Genomic DNA, 22742 nt, shown 5'->3' with positions numbered 1-22742 from the left:
CCCACTATTTGGCATTTTGCTTCATTTATTTATTTATTTTTGACTTATTTACAGGGATCCAGACAGACAGAAGGGGCACTCCAGGGGGCCTCTAGAGCCACTGCAAAGAAACTCCACATTGATGCACCACTTTGTGCATCTGGCTTTACGTGAGTACTGGGGAATTGAACTTGGGCCCTTAGGCTTTGCAGGCAAACGCCTTAACAGCTGAGCCATCTCTCTAGCCCCTGTTGTTTCTTATTATATCAGAAGTTTTAGTTCTTTGCCCTGATTTGACCTTTTATGTGCCACCACTGTTCTTAAGCTAAAGTACATCTTGGGCTGGAGAGATGGCTTAGAGGCTAAGGCACTTTCCTGCAAAGCCAAAGGACCTGAGTTCAGTTCCCCAGGACCCACGTAAGCCAGATGCACAGGTGGCACATGTGTCTGGAGTTTGTTTGCCGTGGTTGGAGGCCCTGGTGTGCCCATTCTCATTCTCTCTGTCTCTCCCCCTCCCTTCCTCCCTCCCTCTCTCCCTCCTTCTCTCTTTCAATTAAATTAATAAAAATAAAATATTTTATAAAAGAGAAAAGAACATCTTTGCACAATGCTATACCATAGTCCCAGCTAATGGCAAGCTTAAGATGGGAGAATTGCTTGAGCCTAGGAGTTCAAGGCCATCTTGGACAATGTAGTCTGACCTGCCTCTTAAAACAATTATATGTATAATGCCGGGCATGGTGGCACACACCTTTAATTCCAGCACTCGGGAGGCAGAGGTAGGAGGATTGCCATAAGTTTGAAGCCACCCTGAGACTACATAGTGAATTCCAGGTTGACCTGAGCTAGAGTGAGACCCTACCTTGAAAAAATATTATATGTATATATAAATAACATTAATACAGATCCATAGGCCCTTACTTGTCACCCTTGGGACCATATAATTTGGAATCTTTGGGACTTCAGGAAGGATAAGCAATATTTATACTCTTCATTAGGGCACATGACCCTCTACTGGCCACAGTTAAATGCTCTTAAATATTTATACCATAATAGCTTTATGCCCACATTGGCTTAGGTAACATTTGCCACTGAATGACTTCCTCTTCCACTGCCACACAAACGCAAGGAGAAGCATGAAGAAGATGCTTAGCTGTAGATGTTTTGGACTTTGTAATTAAGGATGGGGGGCGGTTGTGGACCCCTCTAATAGTTGGTAGCTAACAGGCCTAGTCAGAGCAAAAGACCCTGTTTGAGCCCTGACCACTCTAGTTTAACCCATGAAGAGATGCATTAGGCCTGGATTTATCAACTGTTTCCAGTGTGACAACAAAAGCAGCTATTGATTTAATCCTGTTATGTGGTATTGATCTTAGAAATCACTGGATTCATGCTAGGATTTGGGGTTTAATCATGTAAGGCTCAGACTTTCATCTGATTTACACTAAGTCCTCTTTAATCTTGTCAATTATGCCATGCTATTTTCCCAAGGCCAGCCAGGGGGTGGGTGGGGTGGGGGTGTGTGTGTACATATCTAGTTATTTTTCTAAGATATCTATGTTCATCCTTCTCTCTTTGGAAGAGAGCTTGAGTTTTCTCAAGAAGGGCTAAGAGCCCTGCACAGGTCTCCAGATTAGTGTTGATTTTGCAAGTATGATGTCAGTTCTACATGTTATACGTGAGATTAAAGTAGGTCTTGCCAAGGCCTCTGGGGAAGGAATCCAGTCTTACTGTGGATTTCCTGAGAATTCATGTGGTACTCTTCTGAAAGGGGGATGTTATTTGAGTTTAGAGTCTCTTCGAATTATTAGTTGAATTAGTTATGATTGATACCACAGTCTCCTATAATATAACAAAATTAATTCTTAACCTAATTTCAAAGTTTGCTGTGTGCATTAGGAAAAGAAAACACATATTTAGTTGTGGAATTTTTGTTTCCACTTTGCAGAATCTAACTGGCTAGGATCTTGTGTTCTCTAGCTCCTTCTTTTATTTTCCCCAAAGGATTATTATAATTGATTTAAAAGTTTTATTGATTGATTAGAGGCCAGTAAACCTGTGCTGGAGAGTCTCCCTTGAGGTTCTCTGTTACTGGTTTTCCTGTAATTGTTGGTGGTGGTAGTTGGTGTTTTCAGCTAGCTTACTTACTGTTGTTACCTGCTTATTGTTGGGATACAACATCTGACCAGAAGCAGCTGATGGAGGATAGAATTTATTATAGCTTACAGTCGTGAGGGGAAGCTCTGTGATGGTAGGGGACAGTTTGACAGATTAGAGGCTGGGCCTTACCTCTGTCACAGCAGGTGGAAAACAGCAGCAGGAGAGTGAGCCCCACTCTAGCAAAGGAGAGCTGGCTATAACACCCCTAAGCACCCCTCCCCACACCAAGAACACACCTTCTCCAGCAAGGTTCCACCTCCCAAATTACCACCAGCTGGGGACCAACTAAGCATTCAAAGCACATTAGTTTGTGGGGGGCACATCTGAGTCAAACCACCATACTCACATTCTACTATTTTGATTAGAAATACCTGATAACATGATGGCTTTATGTGGGCAGAAAAAGCTGTGTTAGACTCTTTTACCCCTTACACAGTTATTTTTACTTATGACTTACTCAAAGATTTCTACATATAAAAAGTGTAAAATGTGACTATAATTCAAACTGAAATAAGCTGCCTTATTTATTATTTTATATATCTTGTGTTTAGCTATTCTTCTGATAAATGGAATATAATGACTTGTTTTGTTTTTAATGTGTGGTCTCACGGTATAGCCCAGGGTGGCCTCAAACTCATGTTCCTCCAAGTGTTATGATCACAGACTGAGCCACTTATTTGGCTACAAAGTATTTATTTCTTTTAAATGTTTTATTTTTATTTATCTGTTTGAGAGAGAGAAAAGCAGAGAGAGGGAGAAAGAGGGAAGGAGGGGGAGAGAGAATATGGGCACACCAGGGCCTCCAGCCACTGTAAACGAATGCCAGGTGTGTGCGCCACCTTGCTCATCTGTCTTTCGTGGGTCCTGGGTAATTGAATCTGGGTCCTTTGGCTTTGCAAGCAAACGCCTTAACTGCTAAGCCTTTTCTCCAGCCCCAAAGTCTTTACTTTTTAAATATTTTATTTATTTATTTGAGAGAGAGAGAGAAGCAGGGGAGAAAGCACCAGGGCCTCTAGCTACTACAAACGAACTCCAGATGCATGTGCCACCTTGTGTATCTGACTTACATGGGTCCTGGGGAATCAATCTGGGGGTCCTTAGGACTCGCAGGGAAACGACTTAACTGCTAAGCCATCTCTCCAGCCCTACAAAAATCTTTTTATGTATGTGTGTTTGTGAGTGCTTGCTTGGCATATTTATTTAAAGGGAAATTAAGAGAATTTCTTTGCCAAGAGGAAAGCTGAGTCTTCATTAGCGATATTTGTCTAATGCTGGCATTGTTGTTTTTTAAAAATAGAAAGAAGTTGTTAGATGAATCTAGTTATATAAATGAGAACAACTTAGGGCTAAGAAACTCACTTTAGGTATAGAATACTTGTATAGGTTTGTGCTTGGCCAGAAGTGAGGAGGGGCTCCCTTGGTTTCTAATCCTCTGTGGGGGAAGCTGTGTATCAGGGCTGCACAGGGAACTAGCTCCTTTATCATAAAGGGAAGTTTAATTTTAAAATATTCTTGTATTGTGCCTAGAGTAAGTGACAGACAGCTACACTGGACATTTATCTACTTCAGATCACATTACCAGTAATTGCTGGATTAAATCAGAGTCATAGAGATTACAGGTCTGACCAGAGCAAGGGGCTGGTGCTGACCCAAGGATTCCTACCATGCTGCATTTCTGCAGTCAGGGTCCTGCCCCTTTCCTCAGTGGGCTGAGTGCTCTCAAGAACAAACATGACTAACCTAGTCCAAGAAGAGAGGCATTTATGTTGTCAAGAACCCATGGTCTCCCCTTTCAGGTAACTTGACATTAAACACAAAGGGATGATCCCCCCCTTTTCCCAGTACTGTTAGATAAAGAGGAGGTTTGCTTGGGCATAAAAATAACTTATTTCCACCTCCTTTATATCTTAATGTTCCCTTCCTGCTTGAGTGTGCTGTCTGCAGGGTGTGTGCACAAGGCACCCCACTCAGTCCTGTTCCTCACTGCTTTTACTTCTTCCTTTGTCCGTGTTTTGAGGCCACTTACTCTTCAGATGAGGGTCTGGCTTCATCATTTAGATAATTTTCAGCCTTCAGATACTCTTCCTAAATTGTTGAGGTGATGGCTACAGTACTGATGACAGTAATCACTGTATGTGGGCTCATTCGTATATTGATGTAGTCAAGCATGAGGTAGGTACCATTACTTACCCTCTTTTTCCAGAGGAAGAACTTGGGGCAGAGAAAGGTTAAATAACTTCTGAAATTATGCAGCTGGGAAGAGATGGTACTAAGGTTTGGATGCACCTGGTCTGTCCTCAGTGTCCTGGTCTCATGGGCAAGTGCTCCGTTGTTGAACGCACCAGCAGGGACCCTGCTGAATGTAGGTACTTTAAGGGGGAAATGGAAAAGATATGTATGGCAAGTTGAACAAGATGTAGGAGAACGATAAGGAAATAATACATTAGGGATCTAGCTTAGACTAATCAGAAGTCATTTTCACAGAAAAGCTGTCATTTTATGTCTACTTAAATCCCATACTTAATTAGCCATACCCTTTCATTTCATGACACTTCCTTTGTGATATTTTGGAGCAGACTGGTGCCTTTCTTGTTCTCCTTCACAACCCCCCCCCCCCACAAGATAAACTAACCCTCTAAAAGCTCATGGGAGTGAGGAGAGTATGAATTCATTTTGTTAACAGCTCCATTGAGGTATAATTAACACACAGTAAATTGTACATATTGAAAATTACTATTTGTTAAGCTTTGACATATGTATACACCTATGAAGTCATCACCACAACCAAGATAATTAACAGATTAAGCATCTGAAAGTTCCTTCGTATGTATATCTTTGTAATCCTTCCAGCGTTCCCCTCCTTCCCCAGGACATTACTACACAGCCACTTTCTAGTATTTTTCAAAATTGGAATCATGCAATTAAAAACTCTGTTGTTGGCTTTTTTTTCACCTAGCATAATCCCTTTAGGATTTACACGTGTTCTTGCATATACTTCATTGCTTCTTTTTTATTCATTTATTTTTTTTTTTTTGTTTTTCAAGGTAGGGTCTCACTATGGCCCAGGCTGATCTGGAATTCACTATGGAGTCTCAGGGTGACCTCGAACTCACAGTGATCCTCCTACCTCTGCCTCCTCAGTGCTGGGATTAAAGGCGTGCGCCACCACACCTGACTCATTGCTTCTTATTGCTAAATAGTGTTCAGTTGTGAATATAGCACACTGTGCTCACCCTTTATCCATTGATAAGTCTATTTGGGTCTCTTCCACTTTGGGCTGTGACAAATCTATGACTGTTCATGTACTAGTCTTTATATGGGGTATGTGCTCAGTTCTCTTGGGCAAATACTTGTAAGTGGAATGCATAGATTACGTGGATGGTATGTGCTTAATGTTTTCAGAAAATTGTTGAACTATTTCTAGATTTGTTCTCTTTCTCCTCCCTTCCTTCTATCCCCTCTTTTTCTCTGAAAGAGTCTCAGGTATTCAGGCTGTGTATCCTTGGAAGATGACCTTGAACTACTGATCCTCCTGCTTCTACCTCCCAGGTGCTGGGTTACAGGTGTGCCACCCCACCTGTGTTTTTTTTTTTTTTAATTTTATTTATTTATTTATTTGAGAGCGACATACACAGAGAGAAAGACAGGGAGAGAGAGAGAGAGAGAATGGGCGTGCCAGGGCTTCCAGCCTCTGCAAACGAACTCCAGATGTGTGTGCCCCCTTGTGCATCTGGCTAACATGGGACCTGGGGAACCGAGCCTCGAACTGGGGTCCTTAGGCTTCATAGGCAAGAAGTTAACCACTAAGCTATCTCTCCAGCCCCCCACCTGTGTTTTATGTTAGTTTTTAAAATACTTTGGTTGCAAATACTTATCTGTAAGTTATAGCTTGTCTTCTATTCTTCTCACAGTGTCTGTTGATGAGGAAAGTTTTGAATGAAGTCAGTTTGTTGGTTTTTTTCATTTCTGGACTATTTTAGAGTCAGTTTCCTGTTGGTGATCTGGCCAGGGGCCTTGCATATGGTGAGGCAGTGCTTCACAACAGAGTGGTGCTGAGCCCTTGGGTCACAGCTGAGAGATCTTGCTTAATTCATGGTCATAGACATTTTCTCCTACAAGTTTTATAATTTCATGTTTTCCCTTTTTTTTTTTTTTTTTTGGTTTTTCGAGGTAGGGTCTCACTCTGGCCCAGGCTGACCTGGAATTCACTATAAAGTCTCAGGGTGGCCTTGAACTCATGGCAATCCTACCTCTGCCTTCCGAGTGCTGGGATTAAAGGCATGCGCCACCACGCCCAGCTCGCTACTCTCACTTTTGGTTAGAGAAGCTTCTCTTTGCAGATGGCGGTGACCACTGGTACATCTCAGAAGTCATCAAAGTGCTGAGAAGAAGTGATAGTGGAGTGCTCAGCACTAAGGGAGATATTTCTATAACATCCTCTAAGGCTCAAAGATCACTGTGGAAGAGGTGGTAGAAAGTATATAAGAGCCAAAGGATGGAGAAGAGTGCTTTGGAATGTTTTCTTCCACACAAGGTGGCCACTGCATTCACGACCTCACAGTGGCTGTCACCACATACACAAGACCTGCATTATATAACATAGGAAAAACGATGACATCAAAACAGAAGAGGCACTAGTTGGGAAGAAGAAAGGGTCCAGTGGAGGAGGAATTGGGGAGGGGAGGACAAAAACAAGTGGTAGAATTATGATCAGGGTACATTGTGTATATACATGGAGGCTATAAATAAAATGTTTAAAAAGGAACTAATACACAACAAAATTAAATGTACAGAATCTCACTGCACAGCATCAAGATAACTTCAATGCTAATATTCTTTTATATTAATGCTTCCCCTTTCCCCCCTTTCAATGGTGTTTTAGCTATTCTAAATCCTTAGTATTCCATACGAATTTTATCACCTGTTTGCCAATTTCTATAAAAATCAGATTCTAACTGACATTATACTGGATAGGATTAATATCTAAGAACAATAAGAAGATCATGGACACAGCTTTTCTTCCCACTTCCTTGAAAAACAAAAAACAAAAACAAAAAAAAAGTGAGAGTAGCATTAATATATCTATATTGTTAAATAACAGTAGTAGCTTCCCTCCTAGAGCTTATGACCTCTGTAACCATAGGCTTTTGTTGTTGTTGTTGTTTTCGAGGTAGGGTCTCACTCTAGTTCAGGCTGACCTGGAATTCACTGTATAGTCTCAGGGTGGCCTGGAACTCACAGCGATCCTCCTACCTCTGCCTCCCTAGTACTGGGATTAAAGGTGTGTGCCACCACACCTGGCTTTAACTCTAGGCTTTTGACTAGGTTTTTAGTACCAGACATAAAGTTGTTCCAATGTAGCAGGCCTCAAATCACACACATGCCACTGTTGCCCAGTTGGCACATTTTGTCTGGCTGTCAAGCTATGTCGCTTGCAGGGCCACTGCTGATTAAGTCCGTTGATGCCTTTTCTCTCCAGTAGGCTACTTAGCTCTTTTTAGCACTGTGACAGCTAGTCAACAGGAAGGAGGCTTGATTTCTTAATGTCCTGCAACGAAAATATGTAATCTCTTCATATAATTCTGGCAGGCAATCAAAGGGCCTTAGCAGTAGCCACTTTTGTTTTAGGGGCATCAGGGGCCCCCTTAACCAACAATTTATTGGGGAGGAATTCCACTGAAAATTTTCTGTATCAGTCTATAGCTTTATTATGCATTGGTGTCTTACGTGTCATTCTAACAACATCTTTGAAAACAACAATTTAAGCAAGGGAGGGTTGTTTTGACTTATGGTTTCAGAGCTTTCAGTTCAGTCATTGTCTCCATTGCTTCTGGGCCTGTGACAACATAGAGCATAAATCTGAGGAGCATGAGGTAGAGCCAGAAGCTCTCCTCCTGGTAGACAGAACATGTGAAGGAGCCAGCAGCTCTCCTCCTGGTAGAGAACATGGAGTAGGGCCAGCAACTATCCTCATGGTAGATGGGAGGCAGGAGGGTCGGGGGAGAGGCAGGCACAAGAGATATACCCCTATGACTTACTGCTATATCTCAGAGTCCTCATAGTTTAAACAGTTCCAGCATTGTTCCTAAGTTCAAGTCCAAAGCCTTCTCTGAAACTCAAAATCTTTAACTGTGAGCCTCTGGGGGGGGGGAGGGGGAGAAGCAAGTTATATACCTCTAAGACACACTGGCACAGAATACATAGTCCCATTTCTGAAGGCAAAATAAGGCAAAAGGAGAAATGGATCAGACAATAGTAAGAGTGAAATCAAACGGGGAACATTAAATCCCATGTCCTTTGTCTGGGATCCTGTACATTTGCTTCTGTGATGTGAGTTCCAAAGGGTTTGGGCAACCCTGTCCCTAACTGTATTACCATTTGCAATCAAGACTGTTATGATTGCCAAGCTATTTGATTACTTTTTAATGGCTCTAAGTTCTCTAGCCAGCCACATTTTTCTTACTCCTAACTTTACAAACTTTTTTTTGGGGGGCAGGGGGTAAACTGAAAGGTTTTCAAATCTTTCTGCTGTGCTTTTTGTTCCTGATTCTTACTGTAAATCTAGCTAAAAGCAATTAGCAATCACGGTGCAATAATCTGGGTTACGTTAAAATTTCCTTACCAGATTATTCTTCAAACTGGACCTACACAGTTTCAGGCCATGGACAAAATGCACATAATTTCTTTGCTACAGTGTAGCTTGAATAGTCTCTAGATAAGTTCCCAGTAGAGCCCTTGTACCCATCTGAAACCCCATGAATTTTTACTGGGCACTCTGGCCACCTTAGTTCCTGCTGAATTGCCTGTTAGGGTCTGGGTGTGGTGGTTCATACCTTTACTCTCAGCATTTGGGAGGCAGAGGTAGACAGATCACTGAATTAGAGCCAGCCTGGGACTGCAGAGTGAGTTGATCAGCCTGGGCTAGAGTGAGACCCTGCCTTAAGAAGAAAATAAAATAAAATAAGAGAATTGCCTGTTAGGTCTGCTTATGACATTCATTGCTTTCTTTGGCTCACTTCTCTAAACTCTCCTAAATTTCTTCCACAAACCAGTTTCAAAGACTTAAGAACCAAATAATCAGGTTTAGTTATAGCAGTAATTCTCGTATCAGTTTTCTGTTAGCCAGGTTCTTATTAGTGTGACAGATTATCTGAGAAAACATTATAATCTCTGGCCATACCACCTGAACACTCCTGATCTTGTCTGAGAAAACAGTGTAAGGGAAAAACTTGAGCTCACTGTTTCAGTTATCCGTCCTTGGCTCTGTTGCCTCTGGGCCCCTCAGAGGCAGAGCATTCTAGTCGGGGGTTGGGAGAGTGTATGGTGGTGCAAATCAGCTTACCTTATGGGCGTGGGGGTGGTCTCAGCAGAGACAAGATACAGTCCCCCCAGGGTACTCCCCCAGAAATATTCCTTCAGCTGGGGACCAAGCAAGCCTTCAACAACAAGCCTGTGAGGGTTTCATATTTACAAGATTATGCTATACAGTCTTTTCCGAAACAATTCCATTTTTTTTCAGATTTTTGTACAGATAGTATAGTGAGTGTATGTATGTGTGTGTGCGCGCATGCAAATATACTTGTCCCATGCACATTAGTGCAAAGGCCAGAAGAGGATGTTATGTGTCCTTATGACAAGGTTTTTACACGTGTGCTGGTTATCAAAATCTCAGTCCTGGGGTTGGGGATTTAGCTCAGTGGATGAGCGCTTACCTAGCAAGCACCAGGCCCTGGGTTTGGTCTTCCACACCAAAAAAATAAAAATAAAAACACACACACGAGGGAACAAAAACTCAGTCATCATACTTGTGCAGCAAGTGCACCACCCACTCCACTGAGCCATCTTCCCAGCCCCTAAAACTCAATTTCTTAATCATTTATGTATGTAGGCTTGGGTCAGGGGGTTTGATGGCTCTTGTCGTTAGGGCTGGGTCAGTTGGGCATGGGTGGTGTCTAGGGGATTCTGCTTTCGCATTAGGCAGCTGGCAGGTGGTGGGCTCAGTATTCAACTGGAATAGCTCATTTGTGTTCCACTTGGTGTCGTCTTTCACATCTCTTCACATGGCAGCCTCAGCATTCCAGAGAAGATGAAGAGGTGGCAAGCCCCGTGAGGAGAGGTGCCTGCCCCTTCTGCTACTTCTCATTTGCTAATACTTAATTACTTCCTGCCTTAAAATTAACACTTTTGTTTCTACCCTTTGAATGTTTTCTGTCGAGATTTAAACATTATATATGGCTACATTTTATTTCTTTAAAAAAAATTTTACTTATTTGCAAGCAGAGAGAAACAGACAGAAAGAGGCAGAGAGAGAGAGAGAATGAGAGAATATGAATATGGGCATGCCAGGCCCTCTAGCCACTACATACAACTCCAGATGCATGTATCACTTTGTGCATCTGGCCTACATGAATTCTAGGGTGTCAAATTTAGGTCCTTAGGCTTCATAGGCAAATTCCTTAACCACCAAACCATCTCTCTAGCCCCACATTTTTCTTCTTAACTCAGATTAAATATCTCTTATTTAGGAGCTGGCATGGTGGTGCATGCCTTTAATCTCAGCACTTGGGAGGCAGAGGTAGGAGGATCAATGTGAGTTCAAGGTCACCCTGAGACTACATAGTGAATTTCAGGTCAGCCTGGGCTAGAGTAAAACCCTACCTTGAAAACCCAAAAAACAAACAAACAAACAAAAAAACCCTCTCTTATTTAAAATGCTTGGGACCAGAAGTGTTTCAGATTTCCATTTTTTGGGGTTTTGGAATATTTTCACAGACTTCACTAGTTAAGCATCTGTAACCTAAAAGATTGAAATCTAAAATGTTCTGAAATTTCTTGATCCAACATCCAATGCTCAAAAGTTTTGGATTGTAAATTTTAGATCAGGCATATTTAGTCGATGCTGATTTATATGAAAGTTGTTTCCAACAAAAATATTTTCTGCCTCAGTTTACATACCATGCCTCCAATACAGAGTAATGCATTCCAGCCATACACCATGGTTTTTTGTTATCATGCATACAACTTTTTTTTTTTTTTTTGGTTTTTCGAGGTAGGGTCTCACTCTGGCTCAGGCTGACCTGGAATTCACTATGTAGTCTCAGGATGGCCTTGAACTCTTGGCGATCCTCCTACCTCTGCCTCCCGAGTGCTGGGATTAAAGGCGTGCGCCACCATGCCCAGCTTTCATGCATACAATTTTTAATCCCATATTTTTTTTGCAAAGGAATATTTCTGTCCCTAGCTATGGTTTGCAGTACTCTGGCAGGTTATCATTTAACCTATTTCTCTTAGTGCAGAAAATCCAGTGATTCTCATAGTGCTTTAGAACTCTCTAAGTGATTTTCTTTTGTTTGTTTGTTTGCTTTATTTTTTGAGGTAGGGTCTCACATTAGCCCAGGCTGACCTGGAATTTACTACATAGTTTCAGGGTGGCCTCGAACTCACAGTGATCCTACTACCTCTGCCTCCCAAAGGCTGGGGTTAAAGGCGTGCGCCACCATGCCCAGCTCTAAGTGAGTATTTTCTTTTTTTTTTTTTTTAAGTTTTTTTTTTTTAAATTTTATTTATTTATTTGAGAGCGACAGACACAGAGAGAAAGACAGAGGGAGAGAGAGAATGGGCGCGCCAGGGCTTCCAGCCTCTGCAAACGAACTCCAGACGCGTGCGCCCCCTTGTGCATCTGGCTAACGTGAGACCTGGGGAACCGAGCCTCGAACCGGGGTCCTTAGGCTTCACAGGCAAGCGCTTAACCGCTAAGCCATCTCTCCAGCCCTAAGTGAGTATTTTCAAGTGGGCCTTTGACTTGTCGATATATTTACCTGCTTGTGCTTCTGTGAGTACCTGAGTACATATTTGCCTTGCCATGCTGTTTCATTCCCTTAGAACACTGTCTGTCATCTGCATCCACACCCTTCCCCAGTTATCTGGAAAGCTCTTGTTAAATTTTCACAATTTATTTTAAGCATTATTTGTGAAATATTCCTGCTCTCCCTTACCCTTGAACATTAGATGTGGGTGCAGCAGTTGCTATTATATTTTACTTTATCTTAGGCCATGTTATACTAAGTATGGCATTTATCAAATGGAATTTGGTGTGTCTTATTTTCTGCCATTTTCTCCCTGTATTTTCAGCTATTTAAGGTCTTCTGTTGTTGTTAGTATTTCAACCATGTTGGGTCATATTCTGGTTGAAATGAATACAGATTGAATGATGGGGTCTGTGCTCCACATCGTGGCTGCTTTCTCTTTGCTGTGATCAGAATGCCTGACAAAACCAAGTTAAAGGAGGTAAGGTTAATTTTGGCTCAGAATTTCAGAGGGATTTCAATTTGTCTTGGGGAGGGGGAGTGAGAGTGGGAGTGACTCAACCCCCAAAGGTGGTGTGAACCAGGTAGAGAGAAGACAGGTTTAACCTAGGAGTAAGTATAGTCTTCTAACCCCAGTGACATCTGCCAGCCAGGCCTATCTCCCAAGGGCTGCACAGCCTTTAGAGTAGCATCCCAAGATGGGGATTGAACATTCACAACAGTAGTTTACAGAAGACGTTTCAGACCCAAACTAATTGAACCATTCAGTATCTATTATTTCAAGTTATTGAAGATCCTCCCTTTTTATATACAGATGGGATATACTTTGTAAACAATGTTAGTTAGCCTCATTCCTTTGTTTGTTTGTTTTTCTTCCAAATTTTTATGAACAACTTTCATGGTTATAAAAATGCCCCATGGTAATACCCTCCCTCCCCTCACTTTCCCCTTTGAAACTCCATTCTCTATCATATCCCCTCCCCATCTCAATCAGTCTCTCTTTTACTTTTGATGTCATGATCTTTTCCTCCTCTTATGATGGTCTTGTGCAGGTAGTGTCAGGCACTATGAGGCCATGAATATCCAGGCCATTTTGTGTCTGGAGGGACCATGTTGTATGGAGTCCTGGCCTTCCTTTGGCTCTTACATTCTTTCCACCACCTCTTCTGCATTAGACCCTGAGCCTTGGAAGGTGTGATAGAGATACTGCAGTACTGAGCACTGCAGTCATTTCTTTCCATCACCATGATACTTTCTGAGTTGTCCCAAAGTCACTGCCATCTGAAAAGAGAAGATTCTCTACCCAAAGTGAGAATAGTGTTAATATAAGGGTATAAATATTAAGAGAAGTGCATATTGGGTAGTTTGATAAGCATAGTATATACACTTATCCAGGCATCAGCAGCTGTTATACCCCTAGAGCTCATGACTACCTCTATTTTAAGTTTTCAGTATCAGGGATGTATTCTCTCCCATGGAGTAGGCCTCCAGTCCAATTAGAGGGCAGTTGGTTTCCCCCATAACAGATGTGCCACTATTGCACCCGTTGGCTCATTTGGCCTGGCTGGCCAAATATAAGGCTTGCAGTGTCCACTGTGGAGTATCTTCACTGGTGATTTCTCTTTCTCCCATTGAACTACATGTAAAATGGCTTCTTCCAGCTTTCTGCCAGCTGGTCTACATGGAGGAGGTTATCAGCTCAGTTCCAGCAGGATTTCTCAGTTAGCCTCATTCTTTGAGAGAACTGCAAAGGTCTTCTTAATGTAATGCAAGGATGATGGATTGTGTTGATTGCCAACATTATAAACTCTAGAATCACCAGTGAGGGATTAGCCTCTGGGTGTCTGTGAAGGATTGTCTTGATTAGGTTAATTAAGGTAGGAAAACCCGGGCTGGAGAGATGGCTTAGCAGTTAAGCGCTTGCCTATGAAGCCTAAGGACCCCGGTTCAAGGCTCGGCTCCCCAGGTCCCACGTTAGCCAGATGCACAAGGGGGCGCACGCGTCTGGAATTCGTTTGCAGAGGCTGGAAGCCCTGGCGCGCCCATTCTCTCTCTCCCTCTAACTGTCTTTCTCTCTGTGTCTGTCGCTCTCAAATAAATAAATAAAAAATTTAAAAAAAAAAAAGGTAGGAAAACCCACCCTAACTATGGGCAGTGTCATTCTATCTCCTGGAGTCCTGGAATGTATAAAAAGGAGAGAGCTGGTTGTCCCTGTTTGCCTCTTTACTGTTGCATGAATGTGACCAGCTGCCTCAGATTCTTGCTGCCATGCCTTCCCCGACTTGATGGACTATAACCTGAAACTAAGCTGAAATAGCCTTAATTTGATTTTTGTCAGGTATTTTGTCTCAGCATTGAGAAGTTGACTGATACAGCAAGTATGTCTAGAATCAATAGTGTCATGTAGCTCAGAGGCAAGGGAAGTAACTCTTACAACTCTTACTGGTGACAGTTGAGAGCAAAGATCATTGTGTGGAGTAGGTGGCATTGAAGGTAGGCCTCACAGGAGGCCTGTTTTCAGATCCAGACATTGATCAAAGGCACAGAGCCCCACCCCCCTGGTCAACTTGAAAGAGTCAAGGGTAGGTAGCTGAATGTATCAATAATTGGTTTTGTACTTGGTCCTTGGAAAATAAGGAAGTTTCCCAGACTAAAAGATTATGCTGAACTCATGCTCAAGCATTAGAGCTGTTTTTCACTGTGATCCAGTGATAAGGTTTGCCCTTGTTGCCTTGCATAAAGACCTAAATTCCCATTCTCTTTAACCTTTCCATATTTATTGTTGATACAGTTACATATTTATCTCTGTTACCTTTCTATAAAATGCTTTCCTGTATATAAGGAATGCAGGATGAAAGAAAAGTTAAATGTCCTCTCTGTCCCGGCTTTTGTGACTCACACAGGATCCTGCTTAATCTTTTTATGCTCAGCTGCTATTTCCGCTTTCTAGAAGTCAGTTTTCTTAAGGTTCTATTTTCAGCCCCTTGCTGTCTGCCTTTTTCCCTCCCTGTCTTTCTTCTTTCGTTCTTTATTTTCAAGGAGAGGGAAAGAGAAAAGGAGAGGGGGTGGTGGGGAGAGAGAGAGAGAAAGAGGGGGAAGAAAAGAAATATGAATGGGTGTACCAGAGCTTCTAGCCACTACAAATGAACTCTAGATACATGCACCACTTTGTGCATCTGGCTTATGTGGGTCCTGGGGAATGGAACTTGGGCCTTAACTGCTGAGCCTTCTCTCCAGCCCTCTTTCTTCTTTTTTTAAAAATTAACCTTTTTCTTTTCTTTTTATCTCCTCTTTTCGTATCTTTCCTTCCCTTTAGAGTACCTAATTGATATTCAATAAATGCTATTGATCAAATGTGGGAGACAAATGTCTATCCACAGTGGTCCTTCTCTGCTCCTCCTGTCATGTTTTTGTACAGCCTTCCTCTGGGGCTGCTCCTGCAACTCTCAGCGCCAGTCAGGCAGGTTATTTATTTATTTATTTATGAGAGACAGAGAAAATGGCGGGGAAGAGAAAGAGAAAGGGTATGAGGGCATGCCAGGGCCTCTAGCCACTGCAAACAAACTCCAGATACGTGTGCTGCCTTGGGCACCTACCTTATGTGAGTACTGGGGAATTGAACATGGGTCCTCAGGCTTCAAGTGCCTTAACCACTAAGCTATCTTTCCAGCTCTAGTCAGGTTTCTTTAAAAATACTTCTAATTATTTATTTGCAAGCACAGACAGAGAGAATGAGGGGGGGGATAGGCATGCATGTGCCACCTTGGGCCTCTGGCTTTCTGTGGGTACTGAGGAATCTAACCCAAGCCATTAGACTTTGCAGGCAAGCACATTTAACTGCTGAGCCGCCTCTCCAGCCCAGTTCAAATCTGCTCATGCTTCAGGTTTCCCTATTCTAGCAGCGTTGTTCTCTTACTGGCTTGACAGAGTGACTTGGAGCCTTTGCTGACTTACCCTTTCTCTTACACTGGTGGTTGCCATCTCCATTCACTATGGCACTGCCTTTGTGGCATGTCTGCTGTATTTCTGTCTTCTTACGTTACTGCTGCTCATGTGTAGTTTTTGCATTAATAGTAGACCATTGTAATCATAGCTTCTGATTGTTCCTTTTCCCAACATACCTGCAGCCACCAGCCATTTTCACTAACATTATTTCATAAGCACCTTTTAACCTTTTTTTTTTTTTTTTTTGTCGGGGGGGTGGGTTTTTTTGAAAGTAGGGTCTTGCTGCAGTCCAGGCTGACCTGGGATTTCCTATTCCAGTCTCGGGGTGCGGTCTCAGGGTGGCCTCTAACTCAGAGCGATCCTCCTACACCTGCCTCCATAGTGCTGGGATTAAAGGCATATCCCACCATGCCCAGCTACCTTTTTCCCTTTTAAATAATCTTTACATATAAAGTCTCAGATATGTAGCTCAGTGTCCATGGCCCTCCCAGTAATTTCTGCCTGCTTTGGCACTCAGCACCCATAGTCAGGTAGACTGGTCTCCACTGATCCTTAATGCAGTCAGTTTTGACTGCTTCTAGGGACATATTTGATCTGCATATAAATCTTCCTGTCCCCATCTTCTCTGTCCCCATCTTCTAGCTTAATTAAGCCTTGCCTCTTCTAAGGTGCCAACACACACATACACACACAAACACATACTCTCACTCACTCACTCACTCACTCACTCTTTTACTTTAGAGCAGAAGTAATCTGCAGTCTTTGGTAAATCATTCTACATGGAGGCCTGGCTAGAATCCTTGACACTTGACAGGATTTATGTGAATGACATGGGCAGAAGGGAAGGGAGAGAAGAGGAACAAGAGGATAGAAGAGAAAGAGAGCAATCTTGAGCCTTTGCTGACTAATTTGGTTGACTGAACTTCTCAAGGGCTTGGTGTCAGTCTTGAGTTCCCATGCATTGTAGATGGGACAACACTGTGGTGCAGTCTCTGTGTGCTTGGGCCTGGGACTGGGATTGTCTGCTTTCTTCTTTTTTTTTTTTAATTTTTTTTTTTATTTATTTATTGGAGAGTGACAGACACAGAGAGAAAGACAGATAGAGGGAGAGAGAGAGAGAATGGGCGCGCCAGGGCTTCCAGCCTCTGCAAACGAACTCCAGACACGTGCGCCCCCTTTGTGCATCTGGCTAACGTGGGACCTGGGGAACCGAGCCTCGAACCGGGGTCCTTAGGCGTCACAGGCAAGCGCTTAACTGCTAAGCCATCTCTCCAGCCCTGCTTTATTCTTAACAAGGCAATCTCATGACATTCTCTCTGCTACTGAGGTTATAAAAATAAACATGAACAAGGCTGGAGAGAAGGCTTAGCAGTTAAGGTGTTTGCCTACAAAGCCAAAGGACCCTGGTTTGATTCTCTAGGACCCACATAAGCCAGATGCACAAGGGAGTGCATGCATCTGGAGTTCCCTTGCAGTGGCTGTTGACCCAGGCATATCCATTCTCTCTCCCTCCCTCTGCCGCTTTCTTTCTCTCTCAAATAAATAAAAATGAAGTTTTTTAAAAAAATGAACAGCCATTTTCCACATTCATGTTTTTGTCTCTCAGCCGTGGAACTTGAGTACTGAGAACATCCACAGTGCTGGAGAGTGTCTGATCTTCAGAGGCAGTCACTTGGCATCACCAACAGATAACTCAGATATCTCATGTGGAAAATTGGTCTTTTTATTTCTGGGCTTTAAAAAAATATTTTATTTTTATTTATTTGAGAGAGAGAGAGAGAGAAGATACAGAAATAGACAGAGAGAGATACATAATTAGACAGAGAGAGGGAATAGGTGCACCAGGGCCTCCATCCACTGTGAATGAACTCCAGATGCATGCACCCCCTTGTGCATCTGGCTTACATGGGTCCTGGGGAATCAATGCAGACAAGTGCCTTAACTGCAAAGCCATCTCTTCAGCCCCTCTGGGTGGGCGGGCTTCCTTCCTTCCTTTCTTTTTTGAGGCAAGCCCAACAGACTGGCCTTATTTTATATGAGAGCGGGTGAGAGAGAATAGGCCTCCACCCTCTGTAATTGAACTCCAGCTGCATGTGCCACCTTGTGCAAATGTATAATCTTCCACATTCATCACCTCGTGCATCTGGCTTACGTGGGATCTGGGGAGTGAAGCATGGGTCCTTAGGCTTTGCAGGCAAGTGCCTTAACAACTAAGCTATCTCTCCAGCCCTATTTCTGGGCTTTTTGAGAGCATATGGTACTCTGTTAGATTTAAAGGAAATAGTTGGGCTAGAGAGATGGCTTAACAGTTAAGGAACTCTGCATAGCCAAAAGGATCCAGGTTCAATTCCCCAGGACCCACATAGGCCAGTTGCACAAGGTGGCATGTGCATCTGGAGTTCATTTGCAGAGGCTGGAGGTCCTGGTATGCCCATTCACTCCCTTTCACTGCCTCTCTGCCTTTGTCTCTGTCATAATTAAAAAATTAAAGGAAATAGCCTAGTCTGAGGGGGGATTAATAATTTCATCTCTGAAGTTTTCTTTGTTTTTAGTTTTGAAATCATATTAATAGCAGAACACAGTATTAAAGCAACAGTGTTAAGTGTCTGATCTGTGCATGAAGTCATTTCCTCCTAATAATTAAGACAGCATTATTTTAGGTGAAGACTGTATCAGGAAGGAAAAAGAGTACATTTCAACCTTAATGCTTGTTTTTTGGGGGAGAGGGTTGTAATATACTTTATCTGGTAGGGAAACGGTTTACTTTTCTGCCTTATATGAAATTTTTAGTTTTTTTTCAAATTTGACTATATTATTGGTCTTTAAGTTATTCCAATATAAGTTTTTAATAGAAATGTAGGTAAAAAACCAACATGAAGTATTGGAAGCTAAAATACATCCGATTGAATTATTTTGCTCTATTTAAAAATATTTTGGGTAGCTGGGTGTGGTGGTACATGCCTTTAATCCCAGCACTTGGGAGGCAGAAGTAGGAGGATCGCCATGAGTTTGAGGCCATAGTGACTCCATAGTGAATTCCAGGTCAGCCTACCTTGAAAAACAAAAACAAAAACAAAAAAAATTTTTTAATTTAGGGCTGGAGAGATGGCTTTGCAGTTAAGGCACTTCCCTGTGAAGCCTAAGGACCCAGGTTCAATTCCCCAGTATTCACGTAAGCCAGATGCACAAAGTGGTACATGCGTCTGCATTTGTAGTGGATAGAGACCTCGGTGTGCTGTCCTCTACCTCTCTCTCTTTCTCCCTCCCTCTCTCTGTCTCTCTCAAATAAATAAATAAAATATTTTTTTAAAGCTTGTAAAAATATTTTATTTGGGCCTGGAGAGATGGCTTAGTGGTTGAGAGACTTGTTTGCAAAGCCTAAGGACCTAGGTTCAATTCCCCCAGTATTCACGTAAAGCCAGATGCACAGGTCACACATGCATCTGGAGTTTTATTTGCAGTGGCTAAAGTCCTTGGCATGCCTGAGTATGTATGTATGTATGTATGTATGTATGTATGTATGTATGTATGTATGTGCATACATTTTCTCTCTGCCTCTTTCTCTTACACTGTCAAATAAATAATAAATAAATAAAAATTTAAAAAATAGGGCTAGAGAGGCAGCTAAACTGTTAAGGCATTTGCCTGCAGAGCCAAAGGATCCAGGTTTAATTTCCCAGGACCCACGTAAGCCAGATGCATAAGGTGGAGTATGCATCTGGAGTTTATCTGTAGTGGCTAAAGACCCTGGTATGCCCATTCTCTCTCTTTCTCTCTAGTAAATAAATAAATAAATTTTAAAACCTTAAAATATTTTATTTATTGGGGCTGGAGAGAAGGCTTAATGGTTAAAGCCCTTGCTTGGCAGCCTGATGGCTCAGGTTTGCATCCCCAGTACCTAGGTAAAGCCATATTTACAAGATGGTGCGTGCATCTCGAGTTTGTTTGTAGTGGCAAGAGGCCCTGTGTGCACATTCTGTCTCTCTCTCCTTGCAAATAATAAATAAAATTTAAAAATAAAAATAAAATACTTATTTGGGAGATGGGGGAGTGAAGAAGAGATAGAATGGGCCCACCAGGGCATTCTGCCACTGCACAGGTACTCCAGACACAATGCACCATTTTGTGCCTCTGAGGTATGTAGATACTGGGGAATTGAGCCCCAGCCATCAGGCTTTGAAAGCAAGTGCCTTTAACTGCTGAGCATCTCTCTATCCCCTGCTTGCCCTATTTTTGAGGAGCTAGCCTTTTAGGTAAGCATGGACATGGTTTAGGTAGCATGTCGGTGATACCAGGTTCCCATTGCTTGTTTGTATCACCTAGTCCATAGACCACTGCCAGCGTAGGCAGTAAAGCAAATGTGATCCTAGGAAGTGGAGATGGAGCAAGTGCTTAATTCTAAAAGTACTCAGAGCAAAAGTCAGGTCTGTTAGGATTCCCTTAAAGTTTTAGCAAGATACATTGTGAAAGCAATAATTGCTTAAATATATTTAAGCAAATTATAAATTTGTATTAAAGTAATAAGTAAAAGACTATCACTTCTCCATTCCATCCTCTGGAGGTATTGTTTTGGTTTTATGTGTATGTTTAGGGAGAAGAGATTAATTACTTGAGTGTGTATGTATGTATGTATACATGCACACATATGTTTTGTATATATTACATTATATGTAACATACATATGCAAGATGTATATATAGATATGACATAGATTGGTATATTTGTCAACCATCATGTTATATATTGTACATATCCAGATGCATATAACTTATATGACTTATAATCTTATGTTATTTCACAATTCATGTTTGATATACATACAGCTACATACATACATGCTGTCTTTTAATTTTATTGACATTTATGAAATAGTTCTCTTAAATTACTCAGCAACATAACCTTTTTGCTTAGTAATGTACCAGTCACATAATTTGTCTTGTGTGTATAGGTTCTATCCTCAAGAAGATTGTGTGTGTGTTCATGTGGGTGCATGCATGTACAACGTGCATGTGGTCTGAAGACAACCTCAAGTGTTGATCATCACTTTTCACTTAAGTAAGATCTCTATTGTTGGCAGCTGCATCTCCAGGTAGCAGGCATCAAGATTCTCTTGTCTCCACCTTCCTTCCCTTTGTCCAGAGATGGGATCATAGATAATTGCACTACGTGCCCGGCTTCATGCGGGTTCCAGCCATCTACTCTTGGCCCATTAGGCTTGCACAGCAAGTGCTTTTTACCCACTGAGCCATCTCTCCAACCACTTGATGAATTTAGACCTCCAGAAACTAACTTTTCTTTCCCAGTAACATTACAGGCCCACTTTTAGGCTTTAATTATGTCATTCATTTCAGGATTTGAATTATAGTCTGTTATCTTAAATATAATATCACCTGAAAATTTCATCTTCTGTAGTTAATTCAGGTTTCACACTGGGCTAACTCATGAAATCTCAAGTTTATAATTTATAAAACAAGAGGAATCTTAGATTTCATAGTGACTTAAAGTACCAGTTTGCAAGTATCTGTGTGGCCAGTAATGCAACATTGCTATATACAAGGTAAAGCAAAGTGACAAGAATGTGACACAGTGTACAAGAAGAAGAAGGATTGGAGAATATTTGACATGACAAGGAATTTAGTGTAAGATTTTATTACACAATCCACCCTTCCCTGCCCCCTTCTGAATAGAACCCAAGATTTTGTACATTCTAGGCAAGTTCTCTACCACAGAGCCATCCTCACCTCCTCCCCCAACCCTTTTCTGTTATCTATTCATTGCCTTTTTAGTAACTTCAATGGCAGAATTTAGGATGTATACCACAGGACTTCAAATGTGGCCAGACTGGGAGCTTTTGATAATCTCTGCTTCACATAGGCAACACAGAGTGTTATAGTTTTAGTGGTGAAACTAAGACTATACAAGCATTTATTCAGAGCAAATTTTTTAAAACGCTACTGTGTGAATGAAAAGTTGCTTACCTATGTGCTATAGCATTGTTTGACCTTTTGACTTAGCCTGTATGCTGAGCTCTTTCTTCCATAAACTAAAGATCTTCACAACCATGTCTATTCATTTCTCTAGTGCTTAGCATAATACCTTGTGTGTGATAGATGTAAATTTTGTTTGTTTTGAGATGGCAGGGTTTTGCTATCTAGTGGCTAGCACTACAGGGTTGCATGACTATGCCCAGCTGTTTTAATTATATTGAATTGATTTATTCTTTATTCTTGTTCCTCATGTGTAGTAAGTAGAGAATCAGTACTGAGAAACTGCTGGTAAACCACTATGTTGTGTGGCCCTTATAATGTGTTAGGATTTGTTGATTTAAGGTACAAATTTAACCGAGAGGATTGCTCTTAGATGTACCAAGGCCAATTTGAAGCTTAAAAAAATTTCTTCTGAACAATCCTAAAATAAATTGCAATGACCATAAAAGGAGAAAAATTGCACTGAAGGCTGGCGGGAAGCATAGTTACACATAGCCTCTCACAGATGCCCTCCCAGTTGTCTGTAATCCTACCAGGGCATGTTACAACATTGCAGCTCTCCAAGATCAGGAGGTTGTAGCCTCTGAGATGAATTTAGAATTATTTCTCATTTTGATCTTTTGGGTGCTTGCAGAAGATTTAAGAGCAATAGTTATAACTGGTGTGGCTCTTAATAACCACTTTCACTTTTTGCTTACTCTCTGTCTTGTTTTTTAAGGATTACTTAGCATTTCTTTGGAGATGGGCTGTTCAGGCTCTGAAAGTCAACCCTTTAACCTGGGGTACATTGTAAGACTAACCTCACACCTGTCCATGTTTGTTACTGCTGTTAAATCAGTCATAGAAACGTGTGCACATGTGTGTT

At 41.8% G+C, this 22742-nt stretch overlaps 1 protein-coding gene across 24 annotated transcripts in view; it reads left to right on the top strand.

The window, feature by feature from the left end:
• Rbfox2 (RNA binding fox-1 homolog 2) overlaps window positions 1–22742 on the top strand; it is a 277312-nt gene that overhangs the window by 148092 nt on the left and 106478 nt on the right. The gene's annotated exons all lie outside the window — the stretch shown is intronic.

Source organism: Jaculus jaculus, chromosome 6 (genome assembly GCF_020740685.1).
Source record: "Jaculus jaculus isolate mJacJac1 chromosome 6, mJacJac1.mat.Y.cur, whole genome shotgun sequence".
NCBI classification, from domain to species: Eukaryota; Metazoa; Chordata; class Mammalia; order Rodentia; family Dipodidae; genus Jaculus; species Jaculus jaculus.
This window is presented reverse-complemented; position numbering and strand designations above follow the sequence as displayed.